Source organism: Coptis chinensis, chromosome 3 (genome assembly GCF_015680905.1).
Source record: "Coptis chinensis isolate HL-2020 chromosome 3, ASM1568090v1, whole genome shotgun sequence".
In the NCBI taxonomy this organism is placed as follows: Eukaryota; Viridiplantae; Streptophyta; class Magnoliopsida; order Ranunculales; family Ranunculaceae; genus Coptis; species Coptis chinensis.
Genome location: NC_141458.1, coordinates 15,894,419 through 15,915,063, shown reverse-complemented (window position 1 = coordinate 15,915,063; position 20,645 = coordinate 15,894,419). Strand labels below are relative to the sequence as shown.

Genomic DNA, 20,645 nt, shown 5'->3' with positions numbered 1-20,645 from the left:
GGATCGAACTTCATACTTAAGCATTCGTTATTTTATCTTTTTTGCTTATAAGATGTTTAGGGCAGAACATATTTTACCACAAAGTGTTCACAGGAAAGAACTTCCAAGCCCTTGTCTCGTTAAGGAAATCTTCCTAACTCTAAGATATGAATTCAGTACATGACATGCTAGTATGCTACTGCTAGCGCTTAGATAATCAGCTACGAGAAAATGAAATCATGGTACTGCAACCACGTCCTTCTCAGTCATATATTTTGTTGAACATCATTTCCACGGAAAGTTTGAGTTGTGAGCAAAAAATAAATCAAGCAGATTGCAAAGAAAGAATGCATGACCAATAGCTAGGACACACAAAGCTAAGAACTGTACAGAACCTCTCGAGCAATAATAAAACAAATGTGTTTACCAGTGCATTCATCTTTACTGTTTACCAGTGCATTCATCTTTACTTAACAAGATATAGTTATAGCATCTGATCGTTCAAAACGCACACAGCTAAGTCATTTGATGCAAAATAGAGTTCCAGTAAAAACCATACCTATTTAACAAAGGAGCACATCATCCAACTGAAAGGGGCACCACTTCACTCTTTTATACTACTCCTCATCACTTATACCCAGATCAGCAAGCAACTCTTCTAATGAGATTGGCACATCAACCCGCTCAGTATTAGATGCCACCTCTGATGGTTGGTACGCTTTATTACGGTACAATGATATGTTAAACCTCAACTCTGGGTTTTCCTCCAAGTCTTTCAAGAACTCTTCATACTCTGTATCCAACTTCTCCTTATCGATTTTTTTGCACAAATCTTCCGCCTCCATGTTCATGGATTTAAGCTTCCACTTACGAGGCTTTCCACGTCTATTACGTTTCTTCTTTATTAGTACTACTCCAGGAAGGTCAAGTCTTTTATACTTGCCGAATTCCAAGTCATTAATATTCGCTCCATATACGTCATAACCAAGAGCTTGATCACCGGGATTCAGAAGATGGCCAATGTGTGTTTTCACAGTGAATATTATGTTATTTTTCCCGAAATCAGATAGGCGTGCCACTTCAACATCAGCTAGAGCATACTTTGAGCCACCAACATTGACTTCAATAGTACTATGAATTTCACAAACTGCTTGCAAGAGAGCATTGGCTTAAACGGAGCCCTCCAATAGAGTCAAGGGGTCCAATAAGATAATGTTATTGCTCACATTCGTGCACAGTACTAGAGGACCCAGATTTCCCAGACTAACTGAAACCTCATGGGGTAGACAGATAAGATCCTCACGACAAATAGGGACGATTTTAACAGAAAATGTGCACTTGTAATTGTAGTTGTTTGTCTTTCGATCATGGGATACCAGCTGTTTGTCTTTACGGCTCTTTATTGGAACGACATTGCCCACAAAGTCCAGAAACTTTAAGGCGTGGCTCTCACTAGCAAAGCAGAAATCAATACCCTCACTCATCTGCTTAATCCTTATGGCTTGAACAGCTGCATTGTGCTTAAGAATAAGCTGTTCCAAATAGAAGAATGTTTTCCTGTGAGAAACATGTTGCCTAATTTGGACAACAGCGACCCACTGATCAGGATTGGCATGAATCCTGCAGCAAGATTCACAAATGTGATCCATCTGAACAAACTCTGCAATATAACCTTGTTCGAAATCACCCCCTTGAATAAAATTCCTCCGCACGTTCACCTTCACCTTGATTCTCTTGTCCATACAAAAGCAGCATCTTCTAACTTAACATCTTCAATCTCCCCACACAAATCACTAAAAGTGTTGGAGTTATCCCTCACATGAGGAGAGAAAACAGAGCTGGAGAGAAACGGAGCGAATTCGGCATCAAAATGTCGAGGCCATAGGCCATAAAGAAGCGCTTCCAGCCTTTCCAAGATACATTAGAATTCCAGCCATAAAGAAGCGCACCAGCCACCTTCGATACATTGGGCGACCCGTGCTCAAAAAAGCCTTGCCGCCAGCCCAATATTTGTGGGCTTTGCTTCTGAGAATCGAAAAATTTGGTTTTGGAGATAAAACCAAAAATCAAGGTTTTGAAAAACCTAACCTAACAAGTCGGGAAGGATTGGAATCCGTACTAAAACAAAGAGAAACCCAATCTTGAAAACTATCAAGATTGAGAGATAACCTTTACGAGATACAACCCCTCAGAAAGAGATAAAGAGTGATCTAGTAAGGTGAGACCGAAAAGGAGAGATTGTAATCTTCCTTCCCACTTTATAAAGAACCGGCTCTTGTGGAAGTAGGCATCATTGGCCGAACCAATCAGTAAATCTTTGTGTTGTGGTTTGCTTTTCTTTGCTTTTACATTATTATCTATTGTTAATAGTTGTTTAGCGAGTTGGGCATGTTAGTATAGGTTGTAGTTGATATTTAGATTTTGTCCGGAGTTGAATTGAGTTCATATATAAGTTATCTGTGTAGTGGGGAATCGATTGGTATTGGTATAATCCCCAACAAGTGGTATCAGAGCCTTGGTTAGAATAGCCTAGGGTGTTATCCGAATCTTGGTTAGAAGGTGTTTGACGAAATTCCTGAGAGAAGATTTGAGGTTAAATAACTTGTAGAGATGGACCATTCAGTGAACACTTGCATGATGAGTCTGAATAGGAAGAACTACACCATCTGGAAAGCCAAGATGGAAGACTTGCTATACTACAAGGACTTGACACTTCCCATTGAGAATGAGAGAGTAAAACCGTAAAATCGATGAGGCCGAAAGTGGAAAAAGCTTGACAGAAAGCGATTGGATACATTCGACAAGATTGACGACGTTGTCTTTCACCATGTGTCCTTAAGAGACTACACCTTGATCACGTGGAAGAAACTCGAAGACCCGTATGAGAGGAAGTCGGGGTGGAAACAAAGTGCTAGTCGTTAAGAAGTTTATGATTAACGAAGAACCAAGAAGGTTCTTCAATGTCCGAAAGCATCTTAATGAAGTACGTAATATCATCAATCGATGCATTTGATGAAGATCAATTTGGGAGACGAAATTGGGGCTTTGTTTCTATTAGGCTCTCTACCGAAAGTTGGGAGACATTAGCGGTTTCTCTACACAGGCGACCAAGGATGGAATTGTTACCATGGAGATGGCTACCACGTCTTTGTTGAATGAGGAGACTAGAAGGAGTGCAAGAAGTAGCTCTTCTCACTCGGAGATCCTTTCACGAGAAACGGGGGAGAGGTCGAAACAAAACCATCTCGCTCTAGAGGTGATGACGTATAAATCTAGGGGTGAAGCTAGAACTCCTAAGGCGAGAGGCAATGTTACTATTGTGCCACCAAAGGCCACTTCCGATATGAGTCGCGAGAACAATCAAGAGGGATGAGAAGAACAACCGCGGTACATGAAGACATGGTGCGCAGGAACGGAAACACAAAGCGAGATACTACCGCACTAGTCGACGACCCTAGTGGGAATCAGGTCGATTGGTGGTGTGTCTTTGTCTTAGTACCTCATGTCGATACTGAGCCGGGTGATAGATACTGAGGAGCATCCTATCACGTCACAATCGCGACGGAGATTCTTCACTACCTACATTATGTGGTGAATATGGTGAAGTAAGGATGGGTAACAATGGAGTCTCGAAGATTATAGGCATTGGAGATGTTCATATAGAAACCAATGTTGGCTACACCTTGACACTCGAGGATGTACGACATGTCCCCCCGACATACGGTTAAGCCTAATTTCAGGCTGGGAAATTAGATGGCGATGGCTTTGTAAACTCGTTTGGTAATGGGGTATGGAAACCGAAAGAGGTTCCATTGTAGTAGCCGAGAGGAAAGAAAACTTGCTCTCTTTACAAAACACGCTAGTTTGTGTAAAGCGAATTTAATGCGCGTAAGAAGAAGCTTCATCCAAATCGGGGCACAAAGAGACCGTGGTCACATGGGCATAAAAAGGGATGGAAGTTCTTGCTAAGCAAAAGGCCGTGCGTTACATTAAAGGTACACATTTAGGTACATGTACTCATCGTTTGGTAGGAAAGCAACACGGGGTGTCTTTCCAAAGATTCCCTCTCACGAAAAGGATTAACCGCCCTTGAACTAGTGCACACAGACTTATGTGGTCCTATGAGAGTGAAGTCTCACCGGGGAGCTTAAATACTTTTGACATTCATTGATGATGCGTCCAAGAAAGATATGGGCCTATAGTCCAAGACCAAGGATGAAGTACTTGGCGTGTTTGAGAAATTCCACAAAGATGGTGGAAAGAGAGACCGGGAAGTTGTTGGAAGTGTATTCGCCGGATAATGGGGCGAGTACATTGGGCCATTTGAAGAGTATTGCCGAGTCATGGGATTCGGCCATGAGCGCACCGCTCCCAAGACACCGCAATGTAATGGAATAGCAGAGAGAATGAACCGCACCATTGTAGAGAGGATGAGATGTATGCTATCTCACTCTAAGCTACCTAGAAGCTACCGGGTAGAAGCAATGCGCATAACCGTGCATGTGATCAACCCGTCGCCCGGCAAAAGCCTCCGAATAGTGATTATCCGGAGAGTATGGTCGGCGAGATATTGATTATGGATACTTGAGGGTATTTGGGTGCGGGGCATTTGTGCATATTCCAAAGGATGAGAGATCCAAGCTTGATGACAAAGCCAAGCGGGCATTTTTCTGGGTTATGGAGATGAAAAGTTTGGTTACAAACTCTATGATCCGATTAACAAGAAGGTAATCCAAAGTCGGGATTGTACGTACGTCCATATTCGTACCCTGGCTAACGAACTCATTAGGGACTTAGTCTTTATAGTAAGTCTAAGTGACCGATCCTCGGCTACCTGGATCGCTCACATGTCCACTTAGCCACTTGATGGCTCATATGTCCACTTAGCCACCTGGACGGCTCACAGTTTTAGTTAGCTACTTGGACGGCTCATGTATGAAGTAGACATCGGACGCCCGCCCGATCGACCACCTCGAGCGGTCACATGTTCGATTAACTGGGCCCTATCTAGTAAAGAGTCCTTGTCTTTGTCGGGACTCTTATTTTCTGTTTCTATAAATAGGACTCTCCACTTAACAAAGAACTACGTTTTTTTAGAGACTTGATTCTGGATACATATTCTGGATACGTAGGCAGCCATTAAGGCACAGTCTCATTATTTATACAACATCTCCCCTTGCAGATTCAATAGTGTGTCTGGGTGAATTCATACCCAAACAGGGATGTTGTGTTCTTAGAAGACCAAACCATAGCAAACTTTGAGGAGGGTGAGAAACTACAGGCTTTCACCAATGATCTTGTTGATTCGTAAGTTCCCACCGTGGAACGCGCGTAAGGCATTTGAGAATGCAGAGAACCATGAGTTTGAAGCTCATGATGAGAATCCTATTGCTCATGATGGGATAGAACCTATTGGTATAGAAGATGAAGATGAGATGCATGAACCACCACCGAGCAGCAAGCGGAAGTGCATCCTCCCGAGGCACCGGCCAGATGGGGCAAGGAGGTCCGACAGGGGGAGACTAGCTTCAACCAGGTATCCACCACATAATGCATCGTACTACTATCGGATGGTGGAGAACCTATGTACTATCAAGAGGCACTTGAAGGTACGCATAAAGAAAAGTGGTTGAAGGCCATGCATGACGAGATGGATTCTTTGCATAAGAATCACACTTATGAGTTAGTTGAGAAACCCACAGGGAGAAAAGTTCTCAAGAATAAGTGGATATACAAAGTCAAGCATGAGGAGAACAATCCTCACCCAAGGCACAAAGCTCGCCTTGTTGTGAAAGGATTCGTTCAAAGGAAAGGGATTGACTTTGATGAGATTTTCTATCCTGTAATGAAGATGACTTCTATCCGGGTGGTATTGGGTATGGCCGCAAGTATGAACCTAGAGGTTGAGCAGCTAGATGTTAAGACAGTTTTTCTTCATGGAGACCTTGAAGAAGATGTCTACATGGACCAGCCAGAGGGGTTTGAGGTCAAAGGCAAGGAGCACCTAGTATGTAAGCTGATAAAGAGCTTGTATGGGTTGAAGCAAGCACCGAGATAGTGGTACATAAAGTTTGACTCCTTTATGGTGAAGCAAGGATACAAGAAATCTGCTTCCGATCATTGTGCGTTTGTTCAGAGATTTCCAGATGGGGATTTCATAGTGCTATTGCTGTATGTGGATGATATGTTGATAGTTGGCCTAAACATCAACAAGATATCCAAACTAAAGAAAGACTTGAGTAAGTCCTTTGAGATGAAGGATTTGGGTCAAGCAAAACAGATACTTGGGATCATGGATCACCGTGACGAAAGAGTGGGAAGTTGTGGCTTTCTCTCAAAGCTATATTGAAAGGTGTTGAAGAGATTCAACATGGATCAAAAGCGAAGCCGCTTAGTTATCCGCTTGGTGGCCCGCATGACCAAAGAGATGTGTCCTAAGGGTGAGCATGAGCAGTCGGATGGAAAAGATTCCTTATGCATCCGCAGATGGGCGCTTTGATGTATGCCATGGTGTGTACTAGACCGGATATTGCTTTTCGCCGTTGGTGTTGTAAGCGATTTCTGCCGAATCGGGTCGAGCATTGGGAAGGTGTTAAGTGGATATTGAGATATCTCAAAGGCACTTCCAAATCATGTTTGTGCTTTGGTGGAAGTAAGCCCTTACTTGAAGGCTACACCGATGCAGACATGGCGGTGATGTTGACTTCGATGAAGTCCACCTCCGGTTATCCGGGTTACTTTGCGGGGGGCGGTTTCTTGGCAATCTAAGTTGCAAAAGTGTGTTGCCCTCTCCACTACAGAAACCGAGTATATTGCAGCCACTGAGTGTTGTAAAGAGATGCTATGGATTAAGAGGATCTTCGACAAACTAGGACTAAAGCAGAAACAGTTTGTAGTTCTATGTGACAGTCAGAGCGCCATCCACTTGAGCAAAAATTCGAGTTTTCATTCTAGATCCAAGCACATACACGTGCGTTATCATTGGATTAGAGAAGTACTCGAAGACAAGCATTTGTGTATCGAGAAGATCCATACCGACAAGAACGGGTCGGATATGATGACCAAAGTCTTACCGAAAGGTAAGTTTGATGTTTGTTGTGCTATTGCCGGAATGGCATCACACTCCTCCTGTTGATTTGGAAATTGCATGGAGGAAGCCCCCCTCACTGTTCGGGAGGGGGAGATTGTTGGAGTTATCCCTCACATGAGGAGAGAAAACAGAGCTGGAGAGAAACGGAGCGAATTCGGCATCGAAAATGTCGAAGATACAGCTCCATAAAGAAGCGCACCAGCCGCCTTCCAAGATATTAGGCGCGACCAATTCAAAGTAAAGCCGCCAGCATGCCCAATATTTGTGGGCTTCCATTTCAAGAATCATGAAATTTGGTTTTTAGAGATAAAAACCAAAATCAAGGTTTTGAAAAACCTAACCTAACAAGTCAGAAGGATTGGAATCCAGACTAAAACAAAGAGAAAACCCAATCTTGAAAACTATCAAGATTGAGATAACCTTTACAGATACAACCCCAGTAAAGAGATAAGAGTGATCTAGTAAGGTGAGAGACTGAAAAGGAGAGATTATAATCTTCCTTCCCACTTTATAAAGAACTGGCTCTTGTGGAAGTAGGCATCATTGGCCGAACCACGGTAAATCTTTGTGTTGTGATTTGCTTTTACTGCTTTACATTATTATCTGTTGGTAATAGTTGTTTAGCGAGTTGGGCATGTTAGTATAGGTTGTAGTTGATATTTAGATTTTGTCCGGAGTTGAATTGAGTTCATATACAAGTTATCTGTGTAGTGGGGAATCGATTGGTATTGGTATAATCCCCAACAAAAAGCTCCTTGGACTCCAATTTAACTTTTATCCATGTTGGCTTCAAGTGCACAAGGGTAACTTGCTTCCTCATATCAACAACTTGAGACGCCAGACACTTGATGCAGCAATCATATTCCATGTATTTGGTTGCATACTAATTCCACATTTACAAGCACTGGTAAAAAATCTTACTTCTTCAACCACAGCATAGCATGAGAAGAATATAAAAAACTGTTAAACAAAAAGAGTGGTAGTAACTAGTAGTAAGTATGAAACATATTTGATTTGCAGTACCTTTTCGAGCAGCTCGTTTTTTAGAGTGCTTCCGACGCCCCCTTTCTGATATATATGTTTACCATTAAACAAATGTGTCTACGTGGCCTTAAGGGTGTGCATGGGTACCCAATTACCCGAACCGGAACTGGAACCGAAACCATTTATAGCGGGTCTGGGTCCTAAAATGTTAGACCCATTTAAAGTGGGTCTTCAAGAACCGACCCGATAAAGAACCGAAACCGTTAGAACCGAATAGTAAAAAACCGATGGGTACCCGAACCGAAACCGGAACCGATTAGTTTGATTTTGATATATAGAATTTAGTATTATATTACACTAAATAAAAACAAACCTAAACATTATTATTATATATAATATTATATATAGTCTATATTTGTTAGGTGTAAAATTATACTAAATATATATAATATTTAGCATAATAGTGAATGTGTGTTATTAAATGTATTTTTTATAATATTACATTAAATATGTGTATTATAAATATTAATAATAATGTTTACGTGTCTCACGCCTATAATATAGTCGTTATATTATGAATTAACTTATGCACTGTCTATATTAACTAATGCATGAACGTGTACGTGCTTGATATATTACATGTATATATATTAGATAACGAATACGTGCAATGCTAACTAACAATTATGGTATACTAGCAAAATGCACGTGCTCTGCACATGAACAATACACAAAACTTATTGAAGAGAATGTTAACATAGTTATTAAGAAGAGAGTTAAGATGCTCCATATTTAACCATAGTGTTTTCTGCGAAATTTTCATAGCTTGTGTCATTTTAAGCCTCCACAATCCTTATATAATCGACCTTAAGTTATTGGGCTTGTATAAGTGCCTCAACAAAGAATTTAACCATAGCAGTTTAGTACTTTATAACAGACTAAATTTTCATATTTAACCAATGTCTTGGGCTAGTTTTTCAGTTGGCCTTGCTTGAAGCTCTTTCTTGATCTCTTGAATAGAAGTTTCCTGCAAATTAACAAATAAATAGCATCTGAAAACTGCATGTGAATTAACATAAGTAATTCGACTTCGTCCTTTCCTCATTCAAATTGCTAAATTCTTTGTTGAATCATGTCTCATTGAAATAAAATAAATACCTTTTGACTGATTAATGCATTCAACTTCTTCATCTCATTCATGTGTTCCTCCCATTCATTTGACAAAGTGGTTTCCATATTGTGAAGTTCCATATTCAAGTCGGAGATTATTTTCTCTTTCGCACTCAATGAATTCTCCAGGATAGTAGTTAAATCCATATTACTGATGCAAAAAAGAGTAACATCAAGCTGAGGAACATAATACGAAGAAGAAAAGCATGATAACACTCAAAACCGCCTTTTATTAGCTACGATCAATGTTAATCTTACATTCAATGCAATTTATCACCACCGGGTCTACCAAACTAAAATGTAAGGATGATTGAATTCATATGTAGAATTTGACTTATGAAACCTCACCTTTTGTTTCCATTTTCTTCATTTGTCGCTCTAATTGAGAGCAAAAAAGTCCCCCAAGAGGGGAAGTCCAAAGCAAAATAAGGTGTTTTCACAAGATCATGTAATAATTTAATAAGGTGTTTCTTTTTTCCATTAATGTTGATCCCAAAAGGACATCATGTGGATTCCTTTTCTTCAAGTGAAATGAAGAGACGATTATCAATAGATGCAATAGACTGTTTACAATGAACAATCTACAGTCTTGAAGAATAGCAGAAAACGGATGGAAGATGCACATATATGTCTAAACTAAAGGTTCATGATCACGGACATTTGAAATGATACCATTTATCATAATTTTCACCTTCTCCCTTTCAAGACTAAGTAGTCGTGACTGAGCCCGTTCAACTTCATCCATAAGAAGATTAACTTCTGATTGCTTTGCTGCTGTATCCTCATCTGAAAGAGACAAATGAGAATGTGTTACATAACCGCATTTTCATAAGTACCTTTTTAAATAATTAAGCAAGCTTCTCTGAGAGAATAAAAAATATAAAATGCTTAGAGAGTAGACATCAGCATTGCATGTGACATAAATAAAATGCCAAAACCTATTCTTAAAACAATGGCAATATACATACCTGATTGAGCACGAAAGTCAAATAACTGGCTCTGGGCAAATTCATGCAAACCTGCATATTTGAAACACTATCTTTAGCTTGCCGTAACTGATCCTGCAACAGTCGCTCCCTGCCTCCATAAGAACACAAAACATGTTACACATTCCATGAGCATACAAAAAACAACTGAAAAAATGAAAGGAGAGAGAGTGAGAGAGAGAGAGAGAGAGCTTCACATAGCCATGTTTACCAAAACAAAGTAACAAAAGTCAAGAACATGAGTCAAATTTTCTTTAACAACAATGTGTATACCTTTCTTTAAGGACGTCCAGTGTTTTCTGATTCTCTTATGCCAAGCCACGTTGCTTGATTTCTACAATTTCTTTCACTTTTTCCTCCATCTAAATTCATCTCAAAAAAAAAAATCAGAAAAACAACAATAATCATTAGCATAATAACAATTACTATTGTAATCTATAAATTTCGACTGACAGATGCCAAAGCATGAGAAGTTCAGACCATGATACAAGAGCAACCTATATAAAGGAGCAAGACATGCGACAACGCGCCTTCTACTATCTGCTACGGTCTCCATAATTAACCCCCATAAGAGGTGTGCGAAAATCAAAAGACCTCGTTGCTTGGTTCGATCAATCACACTTCAACAAAGTCTATTTGCCACAAAACACCTAGGTTCTAAGGATTTGCAAAATGATCTCCATCAGAACCCCATGTCTAGGAGTGAACCTAAAGGCGAGAACTACAAACCTAGCTTCAACTCTCACCTCCTTAACCCGGCACTTCCCAAGCATAACCTCGAATATCAAAGTCCCACACCTTTAGATGAACCCGTCCCTTGGGGCTATGATACCACATTGCAAAAAGCCAGCTCCTATCTTTGTCACTATTGTCCCCACTTGCCCCTATGAGAGTTTTATGTCAAATGGCCAGGGTGCCAACCCAAATTCAGCACGTCACTTGGGAATGACAGATATCAGAAGGAACCTAAAGCAACATCCACCCGAGTCTGTAATGGTAACAAAATAGGGGGTTGCCAAAACAAATTTTACTTCAAGGAAGCATGTGGGAAACTCATCTTTTGCAAGACTATAATAAATAAACCAAGTTGTATTATAATTTTTCATGAAAACATGAATAGGACATATAAACTATGCTAACCTGTTGTTCTAGTTGGCGATTGCGGTCTTCAAGTCTCTGTATAGTCGCTTGTTGATTCTTCAAATGAGTAGCTTCAATCCTAAACTCCTCTAGTTCAACCTTCATCTTTCTATTCTCAGACTCTAGTTCAGAAACTTTCACATCTTGCTCCTACATTAAAAAAAAACACAATCAAATTCTCTGCAACAACATAAATCGAACGCATAAAACGCAAAGCGTGCTAAAAAACTACGACAATTGAAGCAATAGCTGGATAAGGATCCGAGCCTCATATAACTTCGAGTGAAGGTGAAGGTCGAAAACATGATTGGATCGAATCATGATTGGATCGATGGTGAAGGTCGATGATGACTGAAGGTCGATTACTTGTTGAGATCAAGATCGATGGTGAAGGTCGAAACATGATTGGATCGAATCCATGCACTTGCTCGGACTTCTCCTCGCGGTAATTGTCCCCGGATAATCCGAGAATGCAAGATTCAATTTCATCCTATGTAAAATCTCCCACAATACTCACCGAAAAGAAGACATTGATGGGGATCAAGGCAACAAAGGGGGATATATAGTTTTGAGATGATTAAAGAGATACCTCCATATTATCGCCCGAAAAATTGATTTCGGAAAGATTCTTCATTATGTCTTGAGTTCTTATGTACTAACCTCATGGTGACTGCTTGTTGAATCGCGTCTAATGGGCCTTTTTTATTTTCCTCCAAATCACTGCTGTAGAGTTCTTATGTACAGTTAATTTTCTTAATTGTGGTGGAAGACTGATCTGACGTCCAGAAAAAAGATCAAACAGGAAGTTACCATTGTGATGTGCCATCTCAAATAGCCTTGGGCTGATCCACAATGAATACTCCGACTTGCTAACTTTGGCAGCTTAAGATTATAGATTGTACCTTCTGAGAGACTTAAGAACATTCCAGTTTGTGTGGTTTCATCGCGAGAGATCATTAACCAAGGAAGTCGATTGAGTCCATGAAGGTAGTGTATGTGCTTTACTGCAATGGACCTCCATGCATGACAGACTGCAGCAAAACGGATATAATCTGTCAGACATAGTCGACGCAAAATCATCTTCTTCGTTGGTCACCTTATTGCAACTTCCCTTTTTTTTTGTTATAACTCAATTCCCATATCACCTCTAAAAAAAATGCCATATAGCACTTGGTCACATGAACCAAGAACAAATAGAAAAGATGAACAAAATAATGCAGAATAACATCAGAACGTGTACAAAGTTTAGAGATGCTTAATCTGAAAAAGTTTATTAAATCTAATCCACGCGCTTAATCTGAAAAAGTACCTGCAGTATTCTACTCAAGAAGATCAGATTACGATTTGAGGCTTTCCGAGAAATCTGAAAATAGACAATTAAAATCTTCAGAGATTAACCCATTTAGGAACTCATTACCTACAAATCATTTAAACATATAGGCCCCGGATCCCAAACTAAGGAGGTAGCATAATGATTTAGAGGCCTCGATAGTTTATAGGCTTCCGAATAATTGACTTGCAGCTACGATCTTTGGCGATCGTGTAAACCGATGCCCTGAAATGTGTGTGATCTGAACGATCATTATATTAAAAACTTAGAGAATGATTTTTCAAGTCACTCTTCAACTTAACTTCGAATAATAGTAGTTCCAGGCACTAATACATTTGGGATTCCTCTGAACATTGGCCTCTGCCTCTGGATGCACATCAGTTGCATCAGTGGCAATAGATGCTATTTGAGTTTCAAGTATCTCAAGCTCCTCTTTCTTCTCAGTTGATGGTGTATTAGATGCCACTTTTCGTGTATCTTTAATAACTTTGAATGCTTCTAAGTACCGCCCCAAGGATGCCCTTCTCAGATTACACACAAAAGCAAAAGAGAAATATGTCTTAGGAAAACGCAATTTATATTCAAGGCTTCAAATACATAAATATGCACACACGCAAAATAATGAGATCAAATAAAAGGAATGAAGAGATAAAGCAATTAAAACCTACTCTTGGCATAAAAAATTGGATAAGTACAGGCCTGTATACGTGTAAATTATTGGCGTACATAACATAGACACTTTAGTAGTTGTTTCACAGTCTGAACCCTATTTTGTACCTTTCATATCGGCCTCGAATTATCTATTTTTCCTCTTGGTAGCATGAAGTTGAAATGAAAGAATGATTGCAAACATCAGGCAACCACATACCAGGTTTAAGAGTTAATTACAAAGAGATAAATAACCATGACACCGTGATGTGTTGGTTAGCATCCTAACCTGGCACTTCCATTGTATTCTCTTCCGAGGTGTTCCTAAAGAAAGCTTGTTGTTGCATGATCATAAACCATTTCGTTCACGCTCTTTTCATCTCTATATATAAGCTCCATGTCCATGCTGACTGCTACATTCTTATCAATTGTCTTGAAGTGCTAAGCAACTTATCAATAGTAGCTTCTTCACTGAATATAAGTATGGCTGCAAGTAAAATCACATACAAAAATAAGAGAGCTATGAATCAGGATGTTTTGCAATATTAATAGAATATCCACTTACAACAAAAACAAAAATTAAAAATGCAACAGACGGAGTACCTCAACAATTCCAGAAAAGATAACATAAAAAACTTTGTAATTGTTAAGATGAACATGGCAAAGAACGATATTAGGATATTCAACCAAGCAAGAGTAGTATTGAAAGGCAAATCCTTCATTTATGCAAGTAAGTTTTGAGTGAATATTGTGTGAGCACAATAGGTTAAAAAATCATCCAACTAAAATACACTGTTCCGCTAATTGCACACAAAGATTTGACCATTTTCCTTAAATGAGTTGTACCTGAAGATCGCCCATTCAGCAGTTTAGTACTTTAGTATGTTATAATTAAAGGATGTATATCAAATGTCAATACCTTGTAGACATATAGAAAGGGAATACAAACCAATAGATTGTCTAAGATAATAAGCCAAAAAGAAAGTTATCCATGCAAACAATATAAAAGAAATGCATAAGTTACCTACTTAAACTGAAATTCTAAGTTCACAAACCGCCAAGAATCACGCATACCTTGGTACTCCTTCACTTGGAAATGAAATATTGTTCTTCCACGGCCGGAATCTAAAATTTGTTCCTAATAGTGTCATTAAGATAGAACATCAGAAATAACTTGCCGTAAACTGGTGAGATTAGTATTGCACCATCACCTACTTGTCTTCATTTTGTGACGGTCATGTCGATTTCAGTTGATTTCAGCCGTGTCATAGACCACCATCGTTGGTTATAGTCACAACTACACTACATGAAGTATTTTTTGGGCTTTATATTTCCAACTACATATAGGTCTGAAACACTGAATTTAGACTCCAAAAGCAACTAATAACTCAGTAAATTACGTACCTATCAAAAATAATATTCTTTACTTCATATCGACTCAAGTAGAACTGTTTTCCGTTCAACAAAAATAATTGAAAATGTAAGGGCAATGAAACTCTAAAAAAATCAGATATATACATGCCTCTACTAAATCATGCATTTGCATCCCTTCGTGGATGACCAAGGGATGAGACAATCTAATCATTAGCTATTGAAACAACTTGTGATATCCAAATACACCATTGTAGACTTGAAATGAGTTTCAAATTACATGAACAAAAAAAAATAAAGTATACACGCTTTTATGGAATATAATCCTGCACAAACAATTAACCAAGCCTGCCTATTGCTTTGTAATCCATTTTACTACGTATTTTTTTATGAGAAATATGCATTATAAGGCATACCTCAGATAACCACAGGGTGGGTCGACGAACAGCATTGAGAGTTTCAAAAAGAGACAACCAAAGTTACCGAGTTAGTACTTGTTGAGAGTGTGAAGTTCACTGCTGACAATGTCAATGAGCAAAGTAAGGAGATGAGTGAAACAACCACACTCAAAATACAGAAATTGTTCAGCTTCCTTGGCAAAACCGAAATCCACTTGAGTGGGGGTAGATGGAGGGGCAGAAAGTGGGAGATTGAAAACGAAGAGTTTAGAGTGGTTAAATTGGTGGCTAGTTCGGCAGGCATTTTAATAGTCATGTTTTTAATTCTAAATGGTCGAGGTGTCTATCCAGGTGTCTTAAGCCTTGACCCTCGATTTATAGAGATTTAAACAACAAAGATTTGAATCCCAGCCCTCTCATAAATTTATAGTAATTTGAGTTCATTCTGCTTTTTCTGGGTATGTTATCAGTACTACATCACCTTAAAGAATACCATTGAAACCTTTTAACAAATCAATTGCAATGGTTTGGATTAGATGAATATCCTAAGGTCAGAATGAAATTCTAATTCCTATGCATTCATAAATAAAAGTTAGCATTCCCACTCTTCCATCTCAATACCATGAAATACTTAACGGGTGAATTAAGCTAAAGACAAATCTATATCTAGAAAAATGGATTAAGGATTGAATACCAACACACATCAGGATCCTCAGCCATCCGTGTGCAAATCTACTCTAGCATCCTTGGCAAATGCATTTTTGTTGCTTACCGTTGTACCCTGGTAATTGTACGTTCAAAATAGGAAAATGTATATTAGACTAGGATAAAGAGTTCTAAACCTGTAGCAAGTAGCAGCAAACTCAGAAGCTAATGCAAAGCTAAACATATACAACCAGTTGCCTCTGCAAAATTATGTGACACATTTGTGATATTGAATACAATTGTTCCTAGAACTTGTTCCCAGAAGTTTCTTACATGTGGTCCTTCTGATTTTAAGTATCGTCGATGCAAATAAGGAAAAATGAAAAGTGAGAACGATAGCATACACAAAAAGGAAATACATTCATAGGATCCTTCTCCTCAATGACTGCAAGTTTACTTGCAATTAAAGAAGAAAGGGAAAATGGAAAGAAAAGAAAAAGTAAACTATGAGTTTGGAAGTTTCTCCCAACCTTATTTGTTCAATACTTGATGTCATTAGACCGTTAGTAACATATTATAACCAGTGTAAAAGTCCATAGGTTACTTACATCTTCAAGCTCCTTTATATACGCTTTTTAGGCCTTTTTAACATTTTTATCATTTTCCATCAATCAAGGAACTTCGAGCTCTTTAAAAACATTTGCCTCAATGAACAAAGAAAAGTTGGGGAGGAGTTGTAGCCACCTAGCAGATTCTCGAGCTGCGGACCTAAGCATAGGAGACAAAGATGGTTAAAGTCCAATTGGATAAAAGGCTTCGTGCCGATAAAGCCTAAATTATAACAAAGAGTATTTTGAAGAAGAATGCACATTTCTAATTTAAGTGTTACCCGCTTTGTAGCAACTCTTTCTAAACTTGCCCGAGTATCCCTGTAGATTTCAAAATTGAGAAAATTTATCAATTAAAAGACATAATTTATTAATTACACGATAAATGATATCGACCAACCTGCATTCAGTGGGTGATGATGTAATTATTTTCGACGGAAATGGGGTCACTGGATCTTCTTTTGAGTCCTGTAAAATTGCTAATCAGCTTTAAGCGAAAAAAGGATCATACCAATATTTTTTAGGAACTGGAAAATCAGATCAAAATTAGCATGGACTAATGGATGATTTCAGTTTCCTGGTCACTTTATTTTAGCAGACAATATTTGCATCGTACTGATTTATTTTTGTTTCTTAAACATTACATGATTTGAAAAATCAACTCAAGATTTCGAAAGAAACAATTTGATCAAGTCAATGAGTCAACTACTAAGTTGATGTTGATGATGCATGAGCATTAAATTAATCAATTGGGTGACAACTACTTGGATGTAATGTCTCATGGAGTGACACCAAAGCATAAGTACTGTAACATTCATGAGACAAAGCATTTATGTGTATGGTCTCTATTTCTGTAATACCAAATGTCAGTATAAATCATCCATTGTTGAGGAAGTTCTGTAACGCGCTTATGTTGCATCACAAGGTAAAAAAAGAAAAAAAAAATGAAAAGGGGGGGGGGGGGGGGACACACATTATTTTAAGTATCTCTTCTCTTGAATATTTAGAAATAGCTTGTTGAAGGTGAGCAGCAGTCTTCCCATCCATTGTTGCAATTGAATATAAGCTTGAAAGAAAATGAACCCCTTGGCTTCTAGGAGTTATCGTACTTCCTTATGCATAATCTTAAGTGTTTGCCCTTGTTTGAGCTGCATTACTGCACCAATATAATACACCAAGAAAATAGAAATTTGAGCCAATGGATCAATCATTTAAGGTGTGTTTGATTGTCAGCACGAATTCAATCGAACATGTAATGGGTAAAGGTATCGTTGCAAGAATAATTATGAAACCTTGTGTTTAGAAATGATGTAACCACTTTAAAACATGTATTTCCATAATACTCCAGCTAGATCAAAAATGTAAAAATGATGGTCATACATAAATAACCAACACAAACATCAAACATTTCATTACTTACTTTTTGATTGATTACTATCTTCCCTAAACAGGTGCCTCCTTTGGCCATTTTGGACTAACATAAATCCATGAGTCACTACTGTAACTTCAACATCAGGGCCAAGTTCAACTCTCAAACTATCTTAGAAATTTATTAGCGTCATTTTGCGTGCATTATAGATGGTGTTTCCTGGAAATGGCAACCATCTGCCAGTTGAAGTCAAAAGCGTAGAAGTATCTCGTAAAGTTTCCCATGCAAGTACTTGAAAAATCAGCACGATAGTGCAGCACAAATTTCAGTTGGATGAAGTCATAAAAGTAAATTGAAATCATGAGAAAGTACCACTTAACAGACTGATAGGAAAAACATGCAGACAGTCATAACGGCAATGCCACATATAGACAGCTCAAGCTGTAGCATAATTAGGATCCTTTAAGTTATTTCCACTGCTTCGCCAAATCAAAATGTAATACATCAATAACAACCTAAATTGAAGCTTAGACTCTCTGTACTGACAAAGAACAAAAAACAACATAAGCCAATACACCATGCTTGCCAAATTTGATACACCCATGTGGGCAATTCAAATTTGAATATGAATTGAGCTGAAATATAGCATAGTTTGTACTGTACATCAATTGGGATACTTTGTCAGTGAAACTCTGATAGCACGAATTGTTTACGCAAAAGTATTATAATCATTATGACATGTTACACAAATTCTATTAGAACTTAGCAATGGAACTTATAGATGGAATACAACCTCTTACCATAAAAAAAAATACAACCTATGGTGGTCAAACTCTTATCTAACCTTACAAATAAAATACACTAACTATAACGAGAAATATCGGCTTCAAACTCCTTTTACAGGATGACTCTCTGAAGACTTTATTATCACCCATCTGTACAGCTATTTGAATCACAAAACACGCAACTCTTTAATAATGAACTTTCGTACAGTGTAAGTGGTTCAAAAAATTAATTATCAAAGTTAAAGACACTTACCTATTGCATTTTTATCTACCGTTTAGCCAGTATAATGTCAAAACAAAGGACTGACCAAAGTAGCTGCCCGATGAGTCGCCACGGGTTACATCCTACTCCCAATTTCATCTACGCTTTGAACTTGCATCTAATATCTCCAAATTGCACAATAAGCCGATGAGCAGCCTTTTAAAAATAATTGGTGAAATGAATATTTGATATTGGACTGTGGTTGCAATCGGGTATGGGCTGAGACACAGCAAAGACACTCCAGAGACATGGCATTTCCAGTTAAAATATGGAGTGTCCGACACGGGTACGACTTCCATTTTGAAGTACCCACACAACACATATATTGGATAACGGCTATATATTAGTTAGAACTCATGACTCAATTACAGCACAAATATAGCCAATAGTGAAAGTACACAAACGATCTTACCCACTGAATGATGTCTATCGCCAAATATTGTGCTGCTACTTGAATTCAGTAGGGGCTTCTTCATAGGAGAGCTAGGCTCGCCTTAGTTGTATTCTTTATCTACACGTATGGACTGGTGCTTTCCCATCCTTTCCCCTAAGCTTCAGTAACTTAGTGTCGGTGGTTATCTTATGCACAAAAATATATAAGAGTCAACAATCTTGAGAGAAGACAATACACATTAATGTAACTTATAGGAAACAACTTGTATACACCTGTAGCTTCTACGGAGTTTCAGAGAAATTTACCAAGGCAGGCGCCGCCAGCTACAAATATGTCAATCAACTGTTTCATACAATGGAAGCAAAATTTGATACTGGGTATCCTTCAATTACATATCGGAGACCGACCAAAGATACGCTTCTCTTCAAGAGTTGTTTTTCGTTTGTTCTTTTGAAGTATTCCTTTTCATATCATGCACCAAGACGAAGAACATATTACTTCATTATTGCAACTCTAAATGTAAAACTCCATACAGAGCCATATTTCATAGAATTGCATCATACTCATCGTAATATCTTGAATTCAACAGGGCTTTTAAGATGTGATTTTACTAAAAAGTCGAAAGGAAACCGCAAAAGGTATGATTCAAGATATTAAGGCTACAAATTTATATCCTTGTCTTTTATTTATTTTCAAAACACTATTTTAGTCTTCCTTTCTGGCAGTCGATATTTTTCTCTGGAATAATATCACACCCGACAACTATAGGTTAAGGTCCTAAGTATCCCCAGAAACTCAAACTTAGTGGGGGTACGGCTTTTGGTATTGCTTTCTCTTCCAGTCATTTGTCAGACAGACCAAAATAAAAGTACAATTTTAAGAGAAGGCAGTAGAGATACTTAGATATGCTGCACAACAATACATACACACAACAACACATGTCCACATGTATTCATTTCTTGAAATTACTTAAATGAATAGGGGTAGTGACCTATAGACAAAAACTCAAAGACATTATCACCAGAAAATACTTATGATTCAAAGATTTCAAAATACAACCTAAAGCAGATAATAGACAACTGGAATCTTTTGAACCCCTTTAAAAAGATCTATCGGGATTATTTAATGATTCTTCCGATTTACACCATAGATCATAACCATGGCAACTTTATGTGCACATTACCATGACAAATCTTTCCCTAGAAAGAAGAAAATATATCACACCTAAAAAGACAACTTCAGATATGACGATCATATTCTTACTTGTAAGAGAAAGAATATGCAAAACATAATCAAGCTCCCACTCCTTTTATATGTACCACAACAATGATTAACAGGAAAGTGTATATACTCATCACTAAAATAAATCGGACTCTAAACTCAAGGTAGATGGGAACACACCATTGCTAATGATCAACCCCATCCCAATGCCTCCCGTGTTTTATGCCATAACGGTTTTGGTGCGGCATCTATTCTTCTTACTATC

At 38.3% G+C, this 20,645-nt stretch overlaps 4 long non-coding RNA genes and 1 pseudogene across 5 annotated transcripts; all 5 read right to left on the bottom strand.

Annotated features, from left to right (window-relative positions):
- Window positions 1-292: 292 nt before the first annotated feature.
- Window positions 293-3,483, bottom strand: LOC147508212 (uncharacterized; annotated as a pseudogene).
- Window positions 3,484-8,942: 5,459 nt separating this feature from the next.
- LOC147508211 (uncharacterized) lies at window positions 8,943-9,599 on the bottom strand. Its single transcript, XR_015216327.1, has 3 exons — window positions 9,572-9,599; window positions 9,212-9,374; window positions 8,943-9,080 (listed from the first exon to the last, which is right to left on the bottom strand). It is a non-coding gene; the product is annotated as an uncharacterized LOC147508211 (long non-coding RNA).
- A 168-nt stretch (window positions 9,600-9,767) lies between these two features.
- LOC147508210 (uncharacterized) lies at window positions 9,768-11,493 on the bottom strand. The gene is made up of 4 exons (XR_015216326.1): window positions 11,350-11,493; window positions 10,483-10,571; window positions 10,192-10,300; window positions 9,768-10,009 (listed from the first exon to the last, which is right to left on the bottom strand). It is a non-coding gene; the product is annotated as an uncharacterized LOC147508210 (long non-coding RNA).
- A 490-nt stretch (window positions 11,494-11,983) lies between these two features.
- Window positions 11,984-16,133, bottom strand: LOC147508209 (uncharacterized). 2 transcript variants are annotated; one of them, XR_015216325.1, is made up of 4 exons: window positions 15,791-16,133; window positions 13,617-13,814; window positions 12,160-12,380; window positions 11,984-12,072 (listed from the first exon to the last, which is right to left on the bottom strand). It is a non-coding gene; the product is annotated as an uncharacterized LOC147508209 (long non-coding RNA). The 2 variants fall into 2 exon arrangements; XR_015216324.1 differs by lacking the exons at window positions 11,984-12,072; window positions 12,160-12,380 and adding an exon at window positions 13,019-13,200 and having other exon boundaries at window positions 15,791-15,935.
- Window positions 16,134-19,088: 2,955 nt separating this feature from the next.
- Window positions 19,089-19,472, bottom strand: LOC147508208 (uncharacterized). The gene is made up of 2 exons (XR_015216323.1): window positions 19,432-19,472; window positions 19,089-19,344 (listed from the first exon to the last, which is right to left on the bottom strand). It is a non-coding gene; the product is annotated as an uncharacterized LOC147508208 (long non-coding RNA).
- Window positions 19,473-20,645: the final 1,173 nt, after the last annotated feature.